The following is a 26794-nucleotide window of genomic DNA, read 5'->3' on the forward strand; positions in this document are numbered from 1 at the left end:
GACAGTCTCCTGGGGATGAGCTCCCTGGGGGCCACCCCAAAACTCGTAGGGTTACTACCCCGAACAAGGGTAGTGGGGCTGGGAAGCTGAACCCCGGCCAGGTACCTCCAATACCGGGGGAGGAAGGACCTGGAAAGGTCCGTCCACCCAGGAAAGACGGTGGTAAGGGGTTACGGCAGGCTGAGAGCTCTCAGCCGCCCCAGACCAGGGAAATAAAGGGGGAAGACGCCTCCTGGACCCTGGTCAAGAACAAGAGGAAACCGAAGACGTCAAGGGCCGAAAAGAAGGCCCAGGCGAATGAGGGTCTAGGGTAGGCGCCAATCGCTCCAGGGGCGATGCCCTAGTCATCAAAACGAACGAGGCTAAGTACTCGGACGTCTTGAAGGCGATGAGTAGTGACGTCAAGCTCGGTGAACTCGGCGCCGACGTACGTCGAATAAGACGTACCCGGATGGGCGAGATTATCCTCGAGCTAAAGCGGGGCGTCTCGCAAAAGGGCACCGCCTACAAGAAGTTGGCAGAGGAAGTCCTAGGCGAGACGGATAAGGTGAGGGCACGACGGAGGTGAATCTAAGGGTTAAAGACCTGGACGAGATCACCGAAGTCGAAGAGCTCGTCACGGCACTGCGGCGACAGTGCGAAGTGGAGGCGTCCACCGCAGCCGTTCGGCTACGGAAAGGTCCGGCAGGGACACAGGTAGCATTGGTTCGGCTACCTGCAGCGGACGCCTCCAAGGTAGTCAAGTTAGGGAGCGTCAAGGTGGGGTGGTCGGTATGCCCTGTGGGCATATATGAGCAACCCGAAGTTTGCTTCAAGTGCCTGGAACCGGGGCACAAGCAATGGGACTGCAAAGACCCTGACAGAAGCAAGCTCTGTCGACGCTGCGGGGGACGGATATCGCCATCATAGCAGATCCTTACCGGGTACCCGCCGGGAACGTTTGGGTCACCGAAGGGTCTAAAATAGCGGCGATATGGACAACGGGGAAATACCCAGTCCAAGAGTTGGTGTCTTCGACACACGAGGGCTTCGTCATTGCCAAAATCAACGGGGTCTTCTTCTGCAGCTGCTATGCGCCTCCTCGATGGTCGATCGAGCAGGTCGAATGCTAGATTGTTTGACGGCTAACTTGATGGGGTGTAGGGCGGTGGTGATAGCGGGGGACTTCAACGCTTGGGCCGTGGAATGGGGAAGATCCACGATCCACGAATCAACGGGGGCAGATCCTGCTGGAATCACTGGCCATGTTGGATGTGGACTTGGCTAATGTCGGTACCAAAAGTACCTACAGCTGGAACGGTGCCGAGTCGATTATCGATGTTACGTTCTGGAGCCCTGGCCAAACGAGTAGTTCGAACTGGAGGGTAGATGATGGCTACACTCACAGCGACCACCTGGCGGTTCGCTACAGTATCGACTATACGACCAGCATTCAGCGGACGGAAGAAGGGGCGAGACCTAGTCCTCGTATGTGGAAGACATCATACTTCGACGACGAGGTGTTTAAGGAAGCGCTCCGCCGCGAGCACAATACTCTCGGTCTGCGCGGCGAGCAGCTGGTAACAGTACTCTCGCGTGCATGCGATGCCACCATGCCTAGGAAAGTCCACCATAGGAATGGGAGACCACCGGCTTACTGGTGGACTCAAGCAATTGCGAACCTGCGCCGCGCCTGCCTACGGGCAAGGAGGCGGATGTAGCGAGCACGCACAGAAGAGGAGCGTGTTGAACGACGGGTGGCGTTCGTGGCTGCTAGAGCCGCTCTGAAGACTGAGATTAGATCAAGCAAAAAAGCCTGCTTCGAAGTCCTGTGTCAAAGTGCCAACGCGAATCCATGGGGTGACGCCTATAGGGTCGTAATGGCCAAGACACGTGGGGCGATGGCCCCTACAGAGCGGTCTCCAGTGATGCGGGAGAGGATCATCGCGGGGCTCTTCCCACGTCACGACCCAAGTCCCTGGCCTCCCTTTGTGGAGTTGCCAGGGGCCAGGGTGGCCGACGAGGGAAGAGTAACTGTGGCGGAACTTGCGGGGATTGTACAGTCCCTTAGTGTAGGTAAGGCGCCAGGACCGGATGGTATTCCGAACCTGGCCATCAAAGCGGCCATTGCCGAGGCTCCCGAGATGTTCAGATCTGTCATGCAGAGATGCCTGGACGAGGGAGTCTTCCCTGAAGCATGGAAAAGGCAGAGCTTGGTCCTATTGCCAAAGGCGGGAAAACCACCGGGGGATCCGTCGGCATATAGACCAATATGCCTGCTTGATACGGCAGGGAAGGTGCTCGAGAAGATCATCCTCAACAGGTTGTTGATACGCACGGAGGGTGCGGATGGTCTATCGAGTAACCAGTTTGGCTTCCGAAAGGGTAAGTCGACCGTAGACGCTATCTTGTCGGTTACCAAATCCGCGGAGATAGCTATCCAGCGTAAGAGGAGGGGAGTTCGCTATTGTGCAGTAGTGACTCTCGACGTGAGGAATGCTTTCAATAGTGCCAGTTGGGCAGCTATTGCAGATGCGCTCCTGCGTCTTGGAATTCCCGAGTATCTGTACAAGATTCTCGGAAGCTACTTCCAGAATCGAGTACACTGGATTTTGTTTTTACACGATTTACACTTTCTTAATTTTTTACCCATCCTAAATGCTTAACGCATATTAATTACCATGTGATTTTTCTTTGAATTATTTAGGATTTTTTGAAACATGTTGCAAAGATTTTAGTGGCAAATTGAAGTCACACGAACAAAAATACGAGCAAAAAAAAATCGTGTAAAAACAAAATCCTGTGTACTGGTATACGACACGGAGGCGGGTCGGAAGTGCGTTGACATAACCTCAGGGGTTCCGCAAGGTTCCATACTGGGTCCGGTGTTATGGAACGTCATGTACGATGGTGTCTTGAGGTTGAAGTTCCCAGTGGGCGTGGTAATCGTCGGCTTCGCTGACGATATTACGCTGGAGATCTACGGCGAATCGATCGAAGAGGTGGAGTTGACTGCAGCCCACTCGATCGTAATTGTGGAGGAGTGGATGAGTTCCAGGAAGTTATAACTGGCTCACCACAAGACGGAGGTGGTTGTTGTTATCAACCGAAAGTCGGAGCAGCAAACGGTGATAAGGGCAGGAAACTGCACGATCACCTCTGAACGCTCCATCAAACTCTTGGGGGTAATGATCGACGATAAGCTCACGGATGATGTCCAATAGCTCTGCGGTTTATGCCAGCAAGCGCAAGCTTCTGGCTAGCGTTGCTCTATCCATACTGAGGTATGGGGGGCCAGCTTGGGGCACGGCCCTGCGTATTAACTGCTACAGAACGAAGTTATAAAGTACGTATAGGCTCATATGCCTAAGAGTTGCGAGCGCGTACCGTACCGTGTCATTACCGGTATGATGCCTATTGTCATCGTAATCGGTGAAGACATAGAGTGCTTTGAAATGCGCGGCACGAGAGGCATCCGTAGGACTGTCAGGTTGGCCTCAATGGGCAGGCCATGGTTGCTTCAGACAGTACCTACGCCCGAGTGTCCGGTGTGCGTTGGTTTAGAGGAAACGGCGGAACACGTGTTGTTCATGTGCCCGCGTTTTCGCACAATGCGTGACCACATGCTTGCCACATGTGGTCTGGACACTACCCCGGACAACCTAGTTCGAAGGATGTGTAAAGATGAAGTTGGCTGGAACGCCGTCCCAGTAAACCACAGATCGTATATGAAAGTATATATTTGATCGCATATACTGCAGTTTTTTATCACACTCGTAAATGATTACTTATAAAAAAAGCCCAAATACGATTACTATCGTATGTAATACCTGCATATGGAATATTAACGATTGTGTTGAAAAAAATCGTAAAATGATATAAACTATATCCTGTTAATCAGATTGAATCGCAAATATCGTATATCCACATACGTGTTGTCATAAAAATCGTATACGGATGTGCGTTGTACGTAAATAGTTTTTACTTCTGCGCGTTGACCAAAGCCCACTGTATCTCAGCGATAAAATAAATTTCATTTCTACTTACTTCAATTCATCCGATGTGATTTGATTCCGTAACATAAATGCTGTTATTTCCCGTTTTATAAATCCTGCCAATTTGTGCTCCGTATCACTGCCAATCATTGAAAAAACAACTAAACTTCAAACAAATGAAAATAACTCAGCACTAGTGGTAAACACGGCGAACTGTTGATGTTGACATTTCATCATCGTTAATATGTTGGCAGAATCGTTTGGGATGCTGTGCAATCGTTTTATGTATAAACATTATCGAAACAATTACAAAAAGTTTCCATATAAGACTCAAGCTACATTTGTACATACAACAACATAGTACCTGAATCGTATAAATGTGATAGACATCGTATACTGTAATATCGTAGTCAACACTAGAGTTTCATCTAGATTATGATTGTCTAAAAGTTGCTGCTTTTCAACAGTCGCTGTTTAGTACATCGTCAGAGCATTAGGCGTTGGATCCAAAGGTCAAATGTTCGAGACATGTTTGTTTACAATGTTTTTTTTGTGTTTGCTAGATCGTAATAATGCTTACGAAAACTCAAGAAATTCGTTGTTTAGTACGTATATGGCCTCCACTTTAATAGGTATATAGCGATTCTGTGCATTATATACAAGTTTACTTGCTTGTATAAGACAACTTATATCAAAAGCTATACGTATCAAAATGTTGACTGGGGTTTAATCGGCTATCGTCCAAATCGTCTCGGAGCTACACAGAAGGTGGCGCGTGGACTCGAGGAATAACTAGTTCAGGCGCAAATAAGAGGTGGTCCAAGGGCTCGGAGTCGGCTTCATGGGTCATATCGGTGCCCTGTGGTCGAACTCGATCCTTTTATCGAACAAGTGGCCGCGCGAAGAACAACATGGAATCGTCGCTTTCGCGGCGTCGGTCAACCGGGCGGGTTCCGAGCCCGAGGACGGAAAGGGGTCCTCGTCAAGGCTGGGGCAGGCGTAGGCCTCGCGTCGGCAAGTCCCTCTGTGTGCTGGCGAATAGGCCCTATCGCAGAAAGGTCAATTTGGGGTGCACGCGGCATCATCATTCTTGATACCAGTCGTGCAGAGGGAAGCAGGCGCGAAGTCGACCCTGCCCACCTTCCGAGGACATAGGGCGTGGTAAGGCCACCTGGAAAGCCGGCAATGCGCTAACACGATACCATGGTGTTCTTCTAGAAAAGCGAGTCACGATGTTCGATGCTGCAAGGACACGCAGCTAACCTCGAGGGTGCGTTGTGCACTGGCCCTTGTGCACTTTGAAGCATTACTATAAGGGACGATGGGTTTGGCGGCAATGGAAACGGGTCGGGGATGCAGTTCTGCTTCCCTCGTTTGCTGTTGGAGGTGGCCCCTAACCCCGCACTTCCTGGACAACCCAGGATGTCTTTTGAGCAGATTCCCCCTCCATTGCTTAGGAAGAAAAAAAAACACTTCGTTGTATGAGAGAGGCTAAACAGAAGATTGGAGAAAGAAGAATGAAGATAGAAGAAGGGAAAGAGAAGGAATAAGGATTAATTTCCCACTTTCCAATTCTCATTTCTCACTTCTCCCTTTTGATTCCTCACTTTTAGTTTCAACTACTCAAACCTCACTTCTTGCGCTTAGTATCAAAGGGGCGTAACTATATTGATCGATTTCTCTTCATCTCTTCATCCATTTTTTCTTCCATTAATAACTTAACTGAATTTAAAGTTACAACCGTGATTATTGCTTCTGGTGCAAACTGCAACTATCCTTTATCGCCACGAAACAATTGGAATTCGCTACATTATTGATAAGAAGAAAACATCGATGAAGAGAAATCGATCAATGCAGCTACGCCCCTATGTTACTAAGCGCAAGACTTCTAATTACTTACTTCTCTCTTCTAGCTTTGCATTTATCGCTTCTCATTTCTTTAATATTTAATTCTCATTTATCACTTCTCACTTCTTAACTCTTATTTACTACTTTTCTCTCCTTATTTCCGAGGTTCCACTTCTCATATCTTATTTCTTAATTTCTTACTTCCACTTCTGGATTCTTACTTCTCACATCTCTTTTTTCACTACTCACTTGTCAGCTTTCATTCCTCACTTCTTACTCTTCATTGTCATTATATGTTATTACTAATGTGATGTTAGAAATATCTCATTCCTTACTTAGAAGTAACTTCATATTACTCGTAATCGGAAGAAAAAACTTTCAAATTGTCGGCCAAACGATCCATTCGATAAAACGACCCGTCTAGCCAAATGGCCTAAGCCTAAACTTTGTCTGCTGGCTGCAGCGGACAGATATGTTAGCAGATCAGAACACTTCAACAGGTACGTGTTACATGGAATGCATTTTAATCTAAACTCATTTTATTTTCGTATTTTGGATATAAACATATTTTTGAGAGTACATTTGAAGTGTTTAACCTTTTAGTTCGTTATCTTTGTTAAATAAAAAAAAAGTTTTCTAAGGAAACATCGAAAAATCCCGGGATCCTGGGATTTCCCGGGACAACGAAAATGACCGGGAAATGGAAACTCTAGAGCGGACGAATGCGACAGTTTGTGATGTTTCATCTGACATCCTTCAACTTAGTCACAGTGAACGTCGCGCCAAATGTTTGTCAACTCAGTTATTGAGGATATTCTACAAAAAATACACTAAAAAATACAAATGAATACAATCTTGTATACCTTTACGAACGGAAAACCACGACTAAAATAAATACTCCCCCTAAACAATTAGAAAATTCCCATAAAAAATAGAAAATTGCCAATAAAGAAATCAGGGTATGAGCAATAAATAAATATAAAATTTCCACAAATAAAACAAAATTTCCATAAACAATTAGAAATTTTCCACGAAACAAAAATAAATAAGCACTTTTAAAAGCAAAAATTGCAATAAAAGAAGAATTTTCCATAAAAAAAAATAAATGTTCCACGAAAAAAATACTAAATTTCCATAAATAAATCAATATAAGCAATACAAAATTACAAAATTTTTCACAAAATAAATATATTTTGTTCATAAAAAAATAAAAATTTTCCACAAAATGATCAATAAAAAATAAGAAAATTTCCATAAAGAAATATAAAAAATCAATCAAACTGTGCTTTTTTTCCATAGTTGACCCCTTCTTTAAAAGCATTTAAAGTTCATGTAAAATTTTACCAGCTTTATTGCTTTATTGTATTTTTTTATGGAAACTTTCTTATTTTTTATTGCTCTTTATTGATTATTTTGTGGAAAATTTTTAATTTTTTATGGAAAAAAAATATTTATTTTGTAGAGGATTTTGTAATTGTTTATTGCTAGTATTGATTTATTTATGGACATTTTGTATTTTTTTCGTGGAACATTTTCATTTCTGTATGGAAAATTCTTCTTTTATAATTGTTATTTTTGCTTTTAAAAGTGCTTATTTATTTTTGTTTTATGGAAAATTCTTAGTTGTTTATGTAAATTTTGTTTTATTTGTGAAAATTTTATAATTATTTAAAGGGTGTACGGAATCAAATTGCAACACTTTCAAAAGTTGATAACATTTTGCCTCCTGGGCGAATTTAACGAAAAAATGTGGAAGACGGCTTCAGCATGTGTTATTCACACTGCGTGAATTTCATTACGAAATTTCCAGTAGTTTCGAAAATACAGCCGAAGGAATAGGACGTGGGCAAATAAATCTTGCGCATTCACTTCCATATTCCACATCTTATAAAAATATGTAAGTAATCCAATTATGTGCCTCTGACTCCAAAATCACCAGAATTGCGGCTGATCGAAAGATACTAGTCTGGAATGAAAACACGAGCTTCGGAAGCCTCCGAAATTGATCATTACGGAACACAAAATGTTGAATTTAGCCTTTCACGTCAACATTTCGTATTGGTTTCTAACTCCAACGTCAACATTTTCGATTATCCGACTAATACAAGTAAACTTTCCAAAAAACTTTCTGTTTTGTCGCTTCTATAGTAAAAAACCAAAATAAAAAAATAGGAAAAGCGCTGAAATCTAATTTTGGACTGATATTTGTCAGATTTTGGGAGAGCATCAATCTCATTGTTCAGGCCGGTTCACAGTGCAGCACTTTTTTGATGTTTTGTTTTCGATTTTTGTAATAGTTAGAGGCGTCAAAAAATATGGTTTCTTTGGGAAAGTTGACTTTAATTAAGTTAAATAATCGACTGAGACAATAAAGTTAGTTCATTTTTTTTGTTGAGATAGATTTCAGGATGAAAAATGTTAGTTAGGGACATGTACAAAATCTTATGAGCTCATTTAAGAAAAAAGCTTCAGCATTTGGATGTATTTAAGAATTTCAGTGAAAATGTTATACGTAGTCAAAGCTTGCATATTGTATTTCAGTCCCTGAAAATTTCATGACAATCGGTTGATAGACTAATTTTTGGCGAGTAGTTCAAAGTGGTGCAATTTGATTCCGTACACCCTTTATTGCTCATACCCTGATTTCTTTATTGGCAATTTTCTAATTGTTTATGGAAAATTTCTTATTTAACTCAATAGGATTCTTAAATCATTGTTCGTACTAACAATAATAGCCGGAGTGATTTGGATAGAATATAGAAGTATCGTCCGCAAATAACCTGGGTACCCAGCCAACACAAAGTCGCATATGCTAGCGAATAAGTATACATGTTGGAGGCGATATAGGCGCATGCCTCTATTTGACTTGCCTGCAAAATGTACCTATATGGCCTCCACTTTGTACACTTATTCGCTAGCATATACGATCTTGTGTTTGCTGGGTATTCCTTCCAGGGGCAAGTTACCGAGATCATTTATATAAATTAGAAACAAGAGAGGTCCAATATTACTGCCTTGAGGCACACCAATGTTGCAGGTACATAAAAAACTTCGTGTTTCTTCTATGGCCACATATTGTTGTCTATCAGATAGATAACTGCGGATAATGTTGTTTGCTACGCCACGAATTCCATATAGTTCCAACTTTTGCAGAAGTATGCCATAATTCAACGTGTCAAAGGCTTTTTTGAGGTCAATGAATAAGCCACCAACCGTACATTTACTTTCAATTTTTCCGAACAGAAAATCAACGAGTTCAACTATCACCGTTGTTGTACTGCGCCCCTTTCTAAACCCGTATTGATATTGATATTATCCAACCCGTATTGATATTAATAATAGATCCAAGAAATACTAAAATAAAAAAATAGTTTTGATGTGGTAGTCGATGAAAAGGTTTCCTTTTTTCTCGATTACTTAAAAACTTCCACAAATATATGTCAAAGTCTTTCCGAATTTCCTTTCCTATGCCTCTCTATTTTTACTCAAAGCTGCATCTCATAAATGAGACACCTTTTCGCAGTTTGGTAGAAATAAGGTACTTCCACAGGCAATAACCGCAAGATCCATAAGTCTACTTTCAATGTCTCCATCGACAAGTAATGCAAAATTACTGCCGTACAACATCGAAACACTATGCACACACATTGATTTAATTAGGATTGTAAAAAGCATGCAACGACTTCATTGGCTCCACACTTCATTGAATTTTATAACGCCATTAAAAACTTCCACCGTCAATCCGCCACGGCAGAGGGAAGTTTTGGCCCAGGACCGTCGACGCGATGGATCCTCTGTTTTCCGCCAATGCTGATGGCACGGCACGTTGTCGTCACATTTTCATTAGTTACCCCGCACTGTTTCTCAGACCGGGAACGAAAATATAGATGCTTCCCCGTTTCGTAACATCCGATCCGACCTTCGTCACAGTGAATTGTTGAAAAATTAGTAAAAGTTTCTGATGCGACAGTGACGACAACGACGCTAATTATCGGCGGAAACTTTCCCATCATGACTCGATCGATGCGATACGAGGGACGACATCTGATGCATTTGGTTGCAAAAATCTCCTCGTCGCATCATTGTCCAGCAGGGCAATGTTGTTTCACTATGAGAAGCAGCATGCTTACCTATCTAGTAGAATTATGCATTTTGGAGTGGCTTACACAGAATGTCATGCGAATAGATTTTGTTACTGCAGCTTTGACATTAAAAATTTCTTTTTTGTTTTGTGAAAAATTCATATAATATGTTTATGAAAATTGCCAACAAAAATTCCAAGAAATTTTCGAATTTTCTTAGAAGCAGAGAAGGAATATTAGACTCTGTTGTTACAAGGAATCAGAAATACCTTTGTATATCTAAAGTTTTTCTAAAGCATTTGGTAGTGACAAAGCCTCTTAAGCTGATTAAATTAAAAACCGAACTTTAACCTTTCCAGCCAACAAGAAACCATAGCTCTACCACCTACATTTTGCGCCTTGATTCGAGCTTTGCTCTTTAATATCAAATTTATTACCATTTTCCGCCTTTTCCCATCGACAGAGCAGGAATCCTACCAAGCGCATAAAAGCCGTATCTCGTCGGTTCAATCTTCATGGCGCGCGGCATTGCATTCATCACACCAAGCAGGACACGCCATCCTGTGGAAAATCTGAAGCGCTATCGGAAGCCCCGGAGGTGTAGCCTCCTTTCAGACGGAAGCGCGGAGAATGATGTGGGGTCGGGCAATCACTGCACGAACCGTCGTCCGGCTGATGATGGTCTCTCGTGTCGCATCTTTCTTGTGTATCGTTACCGTCGACAACGCTGGCTGTAGTGTTCACGGCAGAGTATATGGGAAATGAGATTATTTTTTCGCTTTCCATGAGCCGAGAAGGGACGGAAGGGGGCGGAAGGTGAGTCGTTTCACGCTGGAAAAACTATTTGCACTACAGTCGTTGTGATCCTCTTTTTGCGGAAGAATCAGATACTTAAAGTTTTGTCGTTTGTACATTTGATAGGAAGTCGTTTTATGTTCTGAACCGTGTACTGGTGATGATATCTTTCTATCTTTGAGATTTAATACAGTCAGTGTTGGCTTTTATATTGACTCCATCGTGCATTGAATCGAGATAAAAACTAGCCTGATTTTTTTTCTCAAAATTTTGAATTAGGACTTTTCATTATTTAAAAAACGGGATTCAAAGTTTAAAGTTCTTAAAACAGAATTTGAAAATTTATCCCATAGAATTAAAAATTAAATAATCAAAACTCAGATATCCACGCGTTTGACACAAAACATGACAGTAAGAAGCGTGCGTACAACCTGCGACCACCTCACTCTGCCAATAATGGTCGTACAGATTGCTGACGAGTTCCTCAGAAGCAGATGGCAAGCTCGTTAGTTAGCTTATTATGAAAAGTGAAATTTTCACGCTTCGTGGCGCCGTAGTAAACATCCGCGCCCAAACCTGCTTCGACTATATCGAAGCAGCACACTGCGCGCACGACTTGGCAATTTATGCGGCGAAGCATCACAAGGTCGCAAAGTTACAGTACGCTCCGTGTCCTAGGAAAGACCAGCATAGAGCCAAAATTATTAATTTATCTGATACCAGACTAGTGCGAGTGAATGTTGTTTTCCTTGTCAAATAACTATCCATTCTGTGCGACGTGAGTAGCAGGTCAAACTATTGAACGTGCACTGTTCCAGTGTGTCAAGCAATTAAGTGGCAAGAAGCTTGCAATTACCAACCCCCATTAAACACCTCTTCTCTTGGAATAGATGAACGTGAAGAAGAGTGACACTAATTATAAGTGGAAATGGGGGGTTGTAAAATTCAGCTTTGACTTGAAATGACAAAGACCGTAGACTACTTATTATAAGCGAGTGACCTTCTTCACGACAATGAATGTTCAAAACAGCGAAACATGGAAGCTGACTAATTCAATGTCGGAAAAAGTTATGAACGTATCGCCGTTCTGTAACATGTTCTGCAGTGGGAAGATAAGTCGGAGAATGTAATTGAATAATTGGCCTCGAGGAAAATCGTGTCAACATGTTTTGCGACTGAAAGGCAAAAGAAAGTGATACCTTCCCTCTCGAATGGGAACCGAAGTGTAGGGGATAGGAACGATATACATACGCGTATGGAATGGTCTGAGATGCTAATTGTGGTGAGAGAAAGTGGTGTGGTAAGCAAATAATTGAATTGTGACATCAATTGGCCTCCTTCTTGAATTGTTGTCTCCTCAATTGCTCACTTTAAATATAAGTATTTACTGTTTCATTTTCCATCTAATTGTAGAACAGTCTTCTCATCTATTATCTATTTATTAAGTTGTGACGTTATGAAATTCTAATTCAGAGGCTCCAAATGTAATTTCTTCTTTCACTTCTTGGATGACTTTTCATTCCAACTGGAGCATGGGCTGCTTTTAAACGCAGTATTCTATTGGCATTCCATAAAAATTGCCATTTTTACTATCAAAAATTTAATTTACAAGCTGCAATCATCAAATTTTGGAATTAGTTCATTTAATGTGTGATAATTAAAAAAATACAAGCCTCACGAAAATTTTTGTTGAGGTTTTGTCCGGGTTTCCGCCATTTTGCGTCAGTTCGGTCAGTACACGAATTCCTAAACCACCTTCATTTGGTGTCGGACCATTTGGCCGAATGTCGTTTGGCCGAACGCCATCTAGCCGAATGCCGTTTTGCCCAATGGGTGATTTGGACGAATGCAGTTTGGCGGAATTGGAAAAAATCCTAAGATTGTGGGTAAAGAAAAGTGAGTAATAAGAAGTGAGAATTGAGAAGCGAGAAGTGAGAAGTGAAAATTGTGGAATTATTCCTTATTGCCTTCTTTCTCCTTCTTTTCTCGTCCTTCTGCCTTTTTTCTCCTTACTTCTTACATCTTCTTTCCTTATTCATTCCTTATACTTGCTTCTTTTTGTCTTCTTTTTCCTTATTCCTTCCTCCTTCTTCCTTTTTCATTCTTCCTTTTTCTTTCTTCCTTCTTCCTTCTCCCTTTTTCATTTTTCCTTCTTCATTCTTCCTTCTTCATTTCCTCTTCTTCTTTCTTCCTTCTTCCTTCTTTCTTCTTCCTTCTTCCTTCTTTCTTCTTCCTTCTTCCTTCTCCCTTCCTCCTTCTTCCTTCCTCCTTCCTCCTTCCTCCTTCTTCCTTCCTCCTTTCTCCTTCTTCCTTCTTCCTTGTTCCTTCTTGTTTCTTCCTTCTTCCATTTTCTCTCTCCCTTATTCCTTCTTCCTCCTTCCTTGTTGATCTTTTCTTCTTTCTTCTTCCTTCGAACATCTTTCTTTTCACTTCACTTAATACGGAAACAAATATTAACTATTCGGCCAAACGGCGTTCGGCCAAATGGCTTTCGGCCAAATGACCCTTTTGACCAAACGGCATTCAGCCAAACGGCATTCGGCCAAATGACCCTAAACCCTTCATTCCACCGACACAAATTTGTGGTGGCTGGCTAACGTTGTCCACTTTTGAGCTATTTGCTGTCATGTATTTTGTCTTGGACGTAATAATGGTGTTTTTGATTCGCTTTGCTTCCCTCTCCAATCGGATCCGGGCTTCTTCCAGCTTCTCAAAGTTACGTCAGCAATGTCGTCGACTAAGCCAAACAGTTCAACAGGCCTTCTAAAATCGTTCTAGCCCTGATGGTATTCCCCTCCGAAATCTATGACAAAAGGTCGAAAGGACAAAAGGTCGAAAATGACTAAAGGTCCAAAAAGGACAAAAGGTCGAAAGGGACAAAAGGCAGATCAAGAACAAGTTGATAACAAGTTGGGTGTATTCCGAAAGAATTTATGAAATGCATTTAACTTCAAGTAGAAATAACACACTCATCACATCAATCAAAGTTGAAGAATGAGCAATTTTCGAAGAAGGAGTAATTACTATGAAACAATATTATGAATATCTAGATAGTTTTGTTAGAGATAAAACCCAGATTAATCCACCTACAGTGAGATTTCGACCCTTCCTTAGTTATAATTATTTTTTCCAGACTCCAGTATTTAAAACGAGATAAAACTACTCAGCTTCCCACGGCGATTTACTGTGAAAGTGACAAAATAATTGCCTACCCAAAGGCGGATGCCATGGGTTGAGTGACAACTCAACGAATGATAACGTACTGTACTTCATGCTGCCTATCTATAAGGCGCTCGTCGGATTGAATAACTATTGTGACATGGTTAGTAACTATCGTAACGCTGGTTGCATATATTGTACTCGAAATTTCGAGAGACCTCGATATTAATTAATCCAGAACTAACTAAATCAGTCATTGATCTAAGCGAAACTCAATAGCGTTCAATAATAACATATATTTCGCCTTATGGATGCCTAATTTGGTAAAACTAAACTTGTTCAATACCTTAAAAATGAGCGAGATTTTTAAGGTAGTAAATTTCAGAATTTGCACACATACGCACACATACATGCATACAAGTGATCTATTAGTGTCTCAAAACATGCTCACATTTGCTATCTAGCTTCCACTGAAGAAATTTTTGAAATTCCTTTCAATTTTTACGTTTTTGCTTTTCTGAGAAGATTTTTTTGTACATACTTCTATATGTTCCTCAATTAAAATAATTTGTTTCTTTAAAACAAATCAGAAAAATAGGCATAATTCCATGTCATATCATTTGTTATAATTATGTTTTCAATGTCAAAGTGAATTTGCTTAAAATACCATACATTTTATTAAATAATTCACGAGATTTCTTGATAGATTAATACGTAACACACCTGCGTAACGTATACAAAGTGAAATTATAGACACTTCCGAAGGAAGGGTCAAAAAGATTGTTGATTTAGGAAATGAATAAAACTTGTATTGCTCGAGAAAGAGTTGTACTATTCAATTGGCAAAAAAAGTTGCTCTTTTATTTTAAACTATTTTTAGCAATTAAATGAAATTCATTCAATTAGTGCATATAATAGATGAAATCTCGGGAACTTTTTCAAATCGGCGTATGTAACATTTTGATCAAGCTGAGAAAATGAGCTTGAAAGTTTTCAGATTTCATTTTTATTCCTATTTAGAAACTAATCATTTTTATTGCAATTGAATACACCTCAACGATACATTATGAAAAGGTTCATCGTCACTGACCCTAAAATCTGCACTGCGTGTGAACATTTCAGTTATTTTGATAAAAATATATGTTACAACGTTCTGCAACAGATAAATCACATACGTCGTTTTGATACGTCAGCATGACCGAGGTCATGCTACTTTCGTCGAAATGTTACGCTGCTCCGTACGCTGCATTGTTGATACGTCGAAATGTTGCGTCATGTTGAAACGTTTCACGCACATGCGACAAAAAAATTGCAACACTTACAACACGACGTAACAACATTTGCTGCAGAAAAACAACGTAAAATGTTTTTCTTAACGAAAATCAGAATATTTAAGCAACATGTTTAATTTTGAAATCAGTGATGAAAAAGTACAAGTAGACGCACGTTTTAAACTATTTACTTAGTTGTTCGAAAAAACTTTTTAAAGTACATTTTCTGCTAAGCGGTGTATGTGTAATATTTTCAATAATGATGTTACACCGTTTTGCAAAAAATTGATTTACATTTTTAAAAACACATTTTCACGTAGCTTTGAAAATATACACATTTTTAGATGAATTTGATGCCATATGCTGTTGAAAACGGGTTTGTTTACAATTTGCGACATACGTCGTTTTGAAAAAGTACCCGAGAAATATAGGTTTTCTGAATGTCGCTTCGATATGTCAAAAGATTGCATTCCGTAGCCACGCAGGCCCACGCATTGAAAATGCACCGTCGTGCAATATACGCCGGTGTATTTGATGTGCGGCGTGCACTATTTTGACAGATCGAAGTGACATTTAGAATACTCAACATCCATCTATTAGTTGTACTCACTGAATGAATTTTATTTATTTGTTAAAAATTGTGAAAACTCGGGTGCTAGATTGACTCTCTCTGTTTCAGTTCCTTGTCCATTTCGACCTTTTGATCTTATTGATCTTTAGTTTCTTTCGACCTATTGTCGCGTTCGACATTCTGTCCGTTTCGACCTTTTGTCCCGTTCGACGTTTTGTCCTTTTCGACCATTTGTTCCTTCGACCTTTTGTCTTTCGACGTTTTGTCTTTTGACCTTTTGTCCTTTCGACCTTTTGTCCCTAACCCCCACCCCCTTCAAATCGATGCTAAATAGCAGACACGAAAGACCATTGCCTTGCCGTAACTTTACGATCCCTCCTCACGGCCTCTGCGAGTTAGGGGGCCTGCCTAGGACGTGGTGGGGCTTGGCAATGAGCTCTGTTAAACCTCTACAAAAAGCTGCATGTGTCCGTAAGCAGGCCTTATCAGAGCGACCAAGTGCCGCTCAAAGCGCACAGGAGCGCAGGGAGTGCCAATTGGCTCATCAGGATCAATACCAGTGAGATCCTGATTACGGTATTCTGGCCGCGTGTTAACGGACCTTGTCTAGGATATCGTAATATTGTGAAAGCAAGGGCTGGCAGTCTGACATTCTACTCGCTTAGTAGAGCCGGGTGACACTGATTCGAAACGCGAGTGACTAGGCTAATGACTAGGCTGTCTTCCGTCCCCTAAAACAGTGGCTGTCCAATCCTGCCACAAAGCTTTGCCTGCTGGGTGGGAGTAGACTCAGATGCCTTTTCCTGACTTGCGCTAAACTGGCTCCGAATACTTTAGTGTCAAACCTTGCATGACCTTCCTGCATGCCGTAATGCATGCAAAGATAATCATGGGATGATTAATGCGACTACTCCAAGGATTCGACGGCAGCTACAAGAGGCACCCAACAGTAATGAAAATTAATTCTTCTTTTGGCGATGCGTTAGCTATGGATGGGGTGGGGTAGACCTCTTTGTCAAAGAGGGTTTGACGAGATCTCCTCCCAGGGAGGCGGAAAGCGAAGTGACGGAGGCTGCAACTAGCAGCATCAGAGTCTCCCCAGCAGTGATGGGATATAGCCCTATCAGCACGCTCGGTGGGCCACTACCCGGGATGTGGGTGGTCGCCGAGCAGCTTGATAACAAGGAACTGAAACAGAACCAAAAAATCTGACATTAACTACCCGTGACCACTAACCTGTTGTAATTTGTACCTTTTTGGATAAACGCTTGTAGCAGTCAGGAATTTTAATTAGATTGTAAGACAGCCAATCTACAAATCGCCAATAGTTTAGGATAACATATCCCTTAACATAGGCAAGCGGGCATTTAACAATTAGCCAGGCTCTCCAAGGTCGAGGCCATTTGTTTTTTGGATAAGGTGGGAGAGGGAAAGCAGCACAACTTTCGTGTCAGATTATCCATCGTACCAATAAGGTCACGATCATACACGAAGGGAGTCGGGAAATGACATTTTTCCGGTTGTGTCCGAGTCCACCTTCCTTGATCTGAAAATTCACGGGCTCAATCATTTCGTCCGTGATCATCCAATAAGTTAGAAGTGTCCGCGTTTGTCAGTAACTATCGCACCCAAGCGCGACGCCAAAACCCCCCCCCCCCCCCCCGTAACGGACGGAATATTCCTGGCGATCGTCACCTGCCAGAAGCGGACCGATCCGTCGCCATATCGGTCCGAGGGAAGGCCAGGGGACCTCCACGTGGACGAGATCCACCAGCCGGCATGCAACCGCCATTCTGTTTCGTCGGCTTCATTAAGAAGCGTCACCGCCTGCGTCAACAAGCCGGGAGTGTCGACCCCACCGGCACCGGCAGGTCATCGACTGGGTCGGGTCAGTAAGCCCAAACAAACCGGTGAGTCATCAAACCCTTTTTTTGATTGGAGTGCGGCGTCCGAGGAGGGCGCCGCGGAGGAAACGTTTTTTGTGCCAGTCGTAGACTGATGACCCAAATGTGCTGCTAAAGCCAAACCATATTTCGCGAGTCGCAAAACCCACCGACTATCGCTTGGGTCCGCCATCACCGACCCGTGAAAACATGCGTGCGTGAGCCGTTTTCGCCACCACCAAAATACCGTCGAGTAGCAGGAGCGCAGACTAGTCAGCAGCTGCGCTGCGAGATAAGGCATTTTATGAGACGTTTCGCGGTGGCCCGATTATTTACTTCTAATGTTTTGTTTTGGTATGATTCTGCGTGAACATTCCATTAGGTCCGAACACAAAATAATGTTTGTAACGTTTTACTTTTCATTCGAGTTTTCTTCAGCATTTCATGCTTAGAATGCAATGGTATGAATAATCTAACGATACGTTTCAAGAATCATATGAAATACTTTGTTCTAAAGCCCTGGTAGACGAAAAGTAAAACAGGCAGAATTGATGTGGGACCCATCGGAATGTTCAGCGCGAAATTACCAAACAAACGGGCTCCCACTGATTGTCAAAGTAGATAAACACGAGAAAAACAGCTGTTTCGATCTGTCTCATAAAATGCCTTATAGAGTGATGTCACATTAAGACATACAGCACACACGCTTAAAGTCAAGTACACATCGCATGAATAGCTTTCACACATAACGGCGACGCCTTGGCCAACTCTCACTATGAGTGAAAATTTTGTGTGAAACATAAGCAGTCGCTGTGTACTGTCTCACATGTGCATGATATGTGTAAGTGAGTTTGCCTCGAACTGTCAAAGTCCCTTCGGGTCGCTATGATGGCGAACGTGTGCAGAATGTGCTGCAAGAAATCGTACTTTTTCGGAGGTTTTTCCTTTTGTTTTGATGGCGAAACAAAAAAAAAGTGCGAATACAACCATCGCACTTTGTTTTGTTGATCGAAACGATTGGAGAAGCCTCCGAATAAGTATGGAAAAGTTGGCTTACTTTAACATTAACAATTGAGGTTAGGTTCGATTTCCGACTGCTCTCTCGCTGTGTAAAATGAAGTCACCGAAAGTCATCGGCCATCGGTTACACAGAAATGAGTAACATCGTAATTACTCATAATATGAGTTGTTCCAGGAGAGGCCCGTTTTGTGTGAACGGAACACAAAAATATATAAGTCATTTTAAGCGTGCAGAGCACAAACGAAAGAGAGAGCTAGGGAAGAGAAACCGCACACAAGTTAGGAGACAGAAATCATGAACGAACACAAACACTAAAACCGAAAAGCCGGAGGAAACTCTGTTGAACATGCCATCCTGTTAGAATTAAGACAATAAATGTTAAGAATATTATTTTGAGCTTTTTAGTGGAATGTCTTCACTTGTCATAAGACGAGTTTATACAATCCCATTGAATTCCACCACTTAATTGTATCTTGACAGATACGTATTTCGACCTCAACAGTAAGGCCGTCTTCAGTGTCTTGTACTTGACTCGACTTGTGCTACGGAAAGGTCCGGCTGGGACACAGGTGATACGTCCAAGTAAAGGTGTTTCGGTTGAGGATAATAAAAGGAGGCAAACTTCCACTTCGAAATCTGGGAAACTAATGAGACCGGCTCATTGCTCCAGAACTGTATTTGTATCGTTTCTTCTGACCAGACAACTATTACATTCGTATGTGTTACAATGATAACACGAAATTTGACATTGAACACGTCAAATATTATTTAGGTAATAATTCAGTACATATAATTCATTTAGGTTTAATTACTTCAGAACGTGCCCCTAAGGAACACAACAACTTCTTCACCCTTTAAAAGTTTGAACTTAATTCTAATAAATAACATTCGAATGAACATTAATTCATTTTAACGATTTCAACACTTATACTTCTATGAAAAATATACAAAATTAGGATCGGCCTTGCATGCTCTTGTCCTCTTAGAACGTCTCAAACTAACGGGTGGCGATTCTTCTGGTCTTCTCTTCCTTGATGCAATCTCTGATGTTTCTGGTTGGCAAACTTCAGCTGCAGGCTCAACATCACCGACCGGTGCCGGTACATTGCTGGTGCCTCTCATGCTACGAGTTCTTGGTAAAGGAATCATCACACTAGGCCGGTCAGATGAATGCGGATTAACAACTGGTCGTATTTGAGTGCGATGCGCTGTTGTTCGCACGCTTCCAATTTCCACCTGGAAAACATGTCGAGAAATTCGTGCTATAAATGACGCTTTCAACCATCTGGCAGGATTATGTGGATTGTGGTTCTTATACCAAATAATATCACCAGCCATCAAATTTTCTAGGGGGTCTTCACTATCCACCCTAACTGTTTTGACAAATCATTATCATCACTTGAGCGTTTGGTGTAAGACGTTATGCTGTTTTTAGGTTGGTGTTTAGGGTTGATTAGGTCAATTAAAATCTTTGGCTTATAAGAGAAAATTTTTTCAGATGGGAACTCCCTATCTTCCGTCAAACAGGTGTTTCTGTAGTTGATTAAAAATAAATTAATTTGGTCCTCCAATTCCAATTCTCTAACTTCTGGATCTACTAGAAACTTTTTCAATACTTCTTTCACAGTCCTAACAAGTCTTTCCGCCTGCCCATTACTGGACGGGTTGTAGGGTGGACTCTTGAGCACAATTATGCCTTGTTTACTCAGGAACTGCACGAAAGAGTGTGAATTGAAAGGAGGGTCTCCGTCTGATACCAAATAATCTGGTTACCCAAAACGTGCAACTAGTTTCGTAATAATTTTTGTACAATCCGTCCCTCTTTTCATCCATTCTACTTCAAGCCACTTTGAAAAGCTGTCAACTATTAATAGAGAAGCATGACTTGAGAAAAGAAAAATCTATATGTACCCTACTAAATGGCTTATCCGTAGGTGTCCATTTAGACGTGATTTTGTTTAGGGACTATTGCCATACAACCACAGGTTTCACAGTTTGTTACAAATTTTTCTATGTCGGTATTTATGCCGAACCAGTAAACAGTACGACGTGCCAACTGCTTCATTTTAACTATACCATTATGGTTAACATGAAGTAGTTTCAAAATATCTTTGTGCATTTTTCTAGGAATGACAACACGCTCTTGGTACAATAGACAATTATCTACTAACTCTAAATCATATCGATTTGCGAAAACATTAACAAATTGCTTTTCGACACGCTCTGGCCAACCATGTTGCATAAAGTGTATAATTTTTCTTAGAAATTCATCCGTTACAGTCTCACATGCAATAGTTCTGTTGTCTATTGGAAAGTTGTTTGAAAAATTTATGCTTCTAATGTGTTCTACGTCATAACCATTTGGTATCGGCTGTTGCAAAGGAAAACGGGAGCAAAAATCCGCATTCCCATTTTGCTGAAGGTCTATATGCTATATCAAAATCATAAATTGAACACTCCATTACAAAACGTTGAAGACGGGTCACATATATAGAATTTTTTCTTTCCCAAAGATACCAACAAGCGGTTTATGATCAGTAAACACTTTAAAATGCTGACCGTAGAGAAACTTGTGGAATTTTTTTATGGTACACACTAATGCTAGGGCCTCCAAATGAAGTATTGGATACGATTTTTGAGCTGAATTCAATGAAAAGGACGTAAAACACACCGGCTTCTCAACACCATCCACTACATGGGCAATTACCCCACCTAGTCCATAACTAGAAGCATCTGAGACAACGACAATTGGTTTCACAGGGTCATAGAATTCTAAAAAGTTTGTTGAAAGCAAAGAGCGCTTTCCAATTTCAAAGGCTTGGTTGCATTTTTCGCTCCATTCATATTTAACATTTTTCTTCAACAAGTTGTACAAGTGATACAACTTAGAAGATAAATGTGGAATAAATTTATTATAATAATTAATTAATCCCAAAAAAGATTTTAATTCAGTAGTATTTTTGGGAGGTTTTGCCTTCTGAATTGTAGCAATTTTTTCGGGACATGGCGATAAACCGTCTCCGCTCAAAACATGACCAAGATAGTCAAGTTGGGTAACAAAAAACTTACATTTTTCCCAATTTACTTTAATATTAACGTCATTCAACTTTTGTAAAACCAATAGGAGCTTATCTCTGCAATCGTCAAAATTAATGCCAGCTATCAGCACATCGTCTAGATAACAGTAAACATATTTCAATCCATCCAATACCTGATCCATTACCTGCTGGAAAATTGATGCGCTTGAAGAAGCGCCTTGAGGTAATCTGTTATAAACAAATAACCCTTTGATCGTATTTATCACCACAAATTTCCTAGACCTTTCAGTTAAAGATAACTGTGTGTATGCTCCTTCTAAATCCAGCGAACAAAATACTTTACATCCAGCCAAACCTGCGAACAAATCTTGAGCTGTCGGTAGAGGGTACGTATTGGGTATAATCAACTTATTTATTGATACCTTACAATCAATAACAAGTCTAATATCATTATTTCTTTTCATTACAATTACGACCGGTGACGCCCACTCACTAGTTTTGATTGGAGTAATAACTCCTTCTCGTTCTAAACGGTTCAAATAAACAATCACTTTGTCACGAAGCCGATAAGGTACGCTATAAGCTTTTTTAAATATGGGGGATTCAGTTTTTAACACAAGTTCGGCTTCATATCCATCAATGGGAATAGAAAAATCCTTTATGAAAACATTCGGAAACCTTTGTTTTACCTCCTCAATAGTTGATTGGGTCCTATTTTCAGCTAAACCATTGATTGTCAAAGAGCTGGTAAAAAATTCTCTCCAATTTGTGAAAAATATATCCAGCCAAGTTCTTCCCAGTAGTGGTGTGAACTCATTTTCGCAATTAATTACTAACAATTGCAAATTCGCGGTTTTTCCTCTAAAATTCACTGAAACATTTACTTCACCCATTATATTCAATTTGTTTCCATTCACCACTACTAATTGTTTCTTGCATTTATCCAAAAGTTTGTTAAAATTGCGAAAATATTGATTTTACCAATAACTGTAACCGAAGATCCACAATCTACCTCCATATTTATAAATTTACCATCAACCATCAAGTTAACTAAGCATGGGTTATTTATTTTATTTATTGAAGACAGCATCATGCATTGAAATTCACCTGCGTCCATATCATCGTCCTCGCTGTCAGATTTATCGGTCCTTAGTCGGTTGAACAGCCCGCTAATGCTGGATTCTTCGTCCTTATCAACGCCGTTATCCGTCTTCCAATCCTTAACAAATTGAACGGAGTCCCTTTTCAGGTTTTTTAGTTTGAAACATTTACGTTTCACATGTCCTTTGATACCACAAAAATCACAAACCCTATCTTCAACATATTCTCTTTGCCTCATAGACCCTTTCTGCCAACTTATTTGCCTAGCTTGATTATATGGCCGCTGCCTTTGCTGTGGTTGATAACCCAATCGATTCTTCACCGATCCTCTCAAATTAGTTTGCACTGGCGACCCTGCCATCTTAAATGTTTCTGTAAGCTTCCTGAATGCTGAACCTCCCGGCCCCCGGAGGGCAGCAATTTGACCATAAGCATCACTTGGACCCATTTTCTTCGCATTGCTAGCTGCCATTTCCCAAGTGACCACTATTTTTTCGGCACTTTGCAAAGTGAGATTATCCTCACTTAGTAGACGCTGCTGCAATGCTTTGTCCTTAACCCCAGCTATTATACGATCAAGAATTGCCTTCTGCTTGAAGTTTTCAAAAGAACAGAATTCCGCCTGCAGTTTCACCGAGAGAACAAAATCTTCTATCGTCTCATCCGGCTGCTGCACACGGTGATTGAATTTAAACCTCTGAATCATATCAGATTCAGATTTGTCAAATCTATTTTTCAGTTTTTTAATCATTTCATCATATGCAATATCGTCGTAATTATTATTGGGAAAAAGGAGCTTCACTTCACTGTATACGGCTGGCCCACATAATGTAGCAAAATAATCTTTCTTATCTTCTTCTTTGATTTTATTCAGGCGAAAAACGGAACTTAAACGCTCAGCCCATTCAGTAAAAGAAGTTCCCTTCCTATAAGGTTCCATTATTGTCGTCAAGGCCGCCATGTCAATAAATGGATATTCACCAATCACCAGGAATGTACAAAAATTAAGTAGCTTACCAGAAACCGCTCAAGTGACCCTCAACTAGCCAGTCAGCCAGCGGAGTATAATTTTGCCCAACCGACCAGTTAGCCTGGTATTCTGCTCGTCCGATTCCGGATGATTCTTTTCTTCTAGGGGAACCTTTTGTTTTTTTGCCACTAAGCAAGAGTTATCCGTGCCAATCAGCTCAGATTTACTTTTGAAGCGGATTATCGTCGTAAAACTATATTTAATCCAGCCAACGATGAGCACGGTCTTCTTCCAGACTCAATAATCCTCGGAACGTATCTTTTCTTCCCACAGCACTCGGAACAGGATCGAGATTTGTCTCGGGATTGCACTACTGATTACTATCCTGATCACTGACTGCACGCTGTCCTAGTTGTCCTCGTCGCCAGTTGATACGTCCAAGTAAAGGTGTTTCGGTTGAGGATAATAAAAGGAGGCAAACTTCCACTTCGAAATCTGGGAAACTAATGAGACCGGCTCATTGCTCCAGAACTGTATTTGTATCGTTTCTTCTGACCAGACAACTATTACATTCGTATGTGTTACAATGATAACACGAAATTTGACATTGAACACGTCAAATATTATTTAGGTAATAATTCAGTACATATAATTCATTTAGGTTTAATTACTTCAGAACGTGCCCCTAAGGAACACAACAACAGGTAGCATTGGTTCGACTATCTGCTGCGGACGCCTCCAAGGTAGTCAAGTTAGTAAGCGTCAAGGTGGGATGGTCGGTGTGCCTTGTGGGCATATACGAGCAACCCGAAGTTTGCTTCAAGTGCCTGAAACCGGGGCACAAGCAATGAGACTGCAAAGACCCTGACAGAAGCAAGCTCTGTCGACGCTGCGGATTGGAGGGACATAAGGCACAATGCTGCACGAACCCTCCCAATTGTTTGATTTGTTCCAGCAAAGCTGCGAACAGCAAACACCCCGTGGGGGGTTCGAAGTGCCCGGCGTTTAAGCGTGCTGCAAAATCACAGTGCAGGTAACGCAGCTAAACCTGAACCACTGTGATGCATCCCAGCAACTGCTGTGCCAGACAGTTGCTGAATGGGGGACGGATATCGCCATCATAGCAGATCCTTACCGGGTATCCGCCAGGAATGGTAATTGGGTCACCGATGGGTCTAAAATGGCGGCGATATGCATGACGGGGAAATACCCAGTCCAAGAGTTGGTGTCTTCGACACACGAGGGCTTCGTCATTGCCAAAGATAACGGGGTATTCTTCTGCAGCTGCTATGCGTCTCCTCGATGGTTCGGTCGTATGCTGGATTGTGTGACGGCCAACTTGATGGGGCGTAAGCCGGTAGTGATAGCAGGAGACTTCAACGCTTGGGCCATGGAATGGGGAAGCCGTTCCACGAATCAACGGGGGCTGATCCTGCTGGAATCACTGGCCATGTTGGATGTTGACTTGGCCAATGTCGGTATCAAATGTACCTACAGCTGGAACGGGGCCGAGTCGATTATCGACGTTACGTTCTGGATCCCTGGCCAAACGAGTAGTTCGAACTGGAGGGTAGATGATGGCTATCGACTATACGACCAGCATTCAGCGGAAGGTAGGAGGGCCGAGGCCTAGCCCTCGTATGTGGAAGACATCGTACTTCAACGACGAGGTGTTTAAGGAAGCGCTCCGCCGCGAGCACAATACTCTCGCTCTGAGCGACGAGCAGCTGGTAACAGTACTCGCGTGCATGCGAAAGTCCACCCTAAGAATGGGAGGCCACCGGCATACTGGTGGACTCAAGCAATTGCAAAACTGCGCCGCGCCTGCCTACGGGCACGGAGGTGAATACAGCGAGCATGCACAGTAGAGGAGTCTGTTGAACGACGGGTGGCGTTCATGGCCGCTAGAGCCGATCTGAAGACTGAGATTAGATAAAGCAGAAAAGGCTGCTTCGAGAGCCTATGTCAAAGTGCCAATGCGAATCCTTGGGGTGACGCCTATAGGGTCGTAATGGCCAAGACACGTAGGGCGATGGCCCCTACAGAGCGATCTCCAGAGATGCTGGAGAGGATCATCGCGGGTCTTCCTTGAAGCATGGAAAAGGCAGAGCTTGGTACTATTGCCAAAGACGGGAAAACCACCTGGTGATCCGTCGGCATATAGACCAATATGCCTAGATGATACGGCGGGGAAGGTGCTCGAGAAGATCATCCTCAACAGGTTGTTGATACGCACGGAGGGCGCGGATGGTCTATCGAGTAACCAGTTTGGCTTCCGAAAGGGTAAGTCGACCGTAGACGCTATCTAGTCGATTACAAAATCCACGGAGATAGCTATCCAGCGTTAGAGGAGGGGGGTCGCTATTGTGTAGTGACTCTCGACGTGAGGAATGCATTCAATAGTGTCAGATGGACAGCTATTGCAGATGCGCTCCTGCGTCTTGGAATTCCCGTGTACCTGTACAAGATTCTCGAAAGCTACTTCTAGAATCGAGTATTGGTATACGACACGGAGGCGGGCGGAAGTGCGTTGACATAACCTCAGGGGTTCCGCAAGGTTCCATACTGGGTCCGGTGTTATAGGACGTCATGTACGACGGTGTGTTGAGGTTGAAGTTCCCGGTGGGCGTGGTAATCGTCGGCTTCGCTGACAATATTACGCTGGAAGTCTACGGCGAATCGATCGAAGAGGTGGAGTTGACTGCAGCCCACAAGGCTGAGGTGGTTGTTGTCAACAACCGAAAGTCGGAGCAACAAGCGGTGATAAGGGCAGGCAACTGCACGGTCATCTCTGAACGCTCCATCAAACTCTTGGGGGTAATGATCGACGATAAGCTCACCGTTGGCAGCCACGTCAATTACGCCTGCAAGCGTGCCTCCTCAGCTATAGTGGCATTGTCCCGGATGATGTCCAATAGCTCTGCGGTTTCTGCCAGCAAGCGCACGCTTCTGGCTAGTGTCGCTCTGTCCATATGGTATGGAGGTATGGGAGGCGAGCTTGGGGCATGGCCCTGCGTATTAACTGCTACAGAACGAAGTTTGAAAGTACTTATAGGCTCATGTGCCTAAGAGTTGCGAGCG

The 26794-nt window shown here is 42.2% G+C and overlaps 2 protein-coding genes and 1 long non-coding RNA gene across 3 annotated transcripts in view; 1 reads left to right on the forward strand and 2 right to left on the reverse strand.

Moving 5' to 3' along the window:
* Positions 1 to 26794, forward strand: part of LOC134203947 (uncharacterized) — a 356366-nt gene that overhangs the window by 168556 nt on the left and 161016 nt on the right. The window lies entirely within an intron of this gene.
* The window catches only part of LOC134203956 (uncharacterized), a 190957-nt gene that overhangs the window by 15158 nt on the left and 149005 nt on the right, over positions 1 to 26794 (reverse strand). The gene's annotated exons all lie outside the window — the stretch shown is intronic.
* LOC134203587 (uncharacterized) lies at positions 19227 to 24365 on the reverse strand. Its single transcript, XR_009977653.1, has 2 exons — positions 23761 to 24365; positions 19227 to 19840 (listed from the first exon to the last, which is right to left on the reverse strand). It is a non-coding gene; the product is annotated as an uncharacterized LOC134203587 (long non-coding RNA).

The sequence above is a fragment of the Armigeres subalbatus genome, chromosome 1 (genome assembly GCF_024139115.2).
Source record: "Armigeres subalbatus isolate Guangzhou_Male chromosome 1, GZ_Asu_2, whole genome shotgun sequence".
NCBI lineage: Eukaryota > Metazoa > Arthropoda > Insecta > Diptera > Culicidae > Armigeres > Armigeres subalbatus.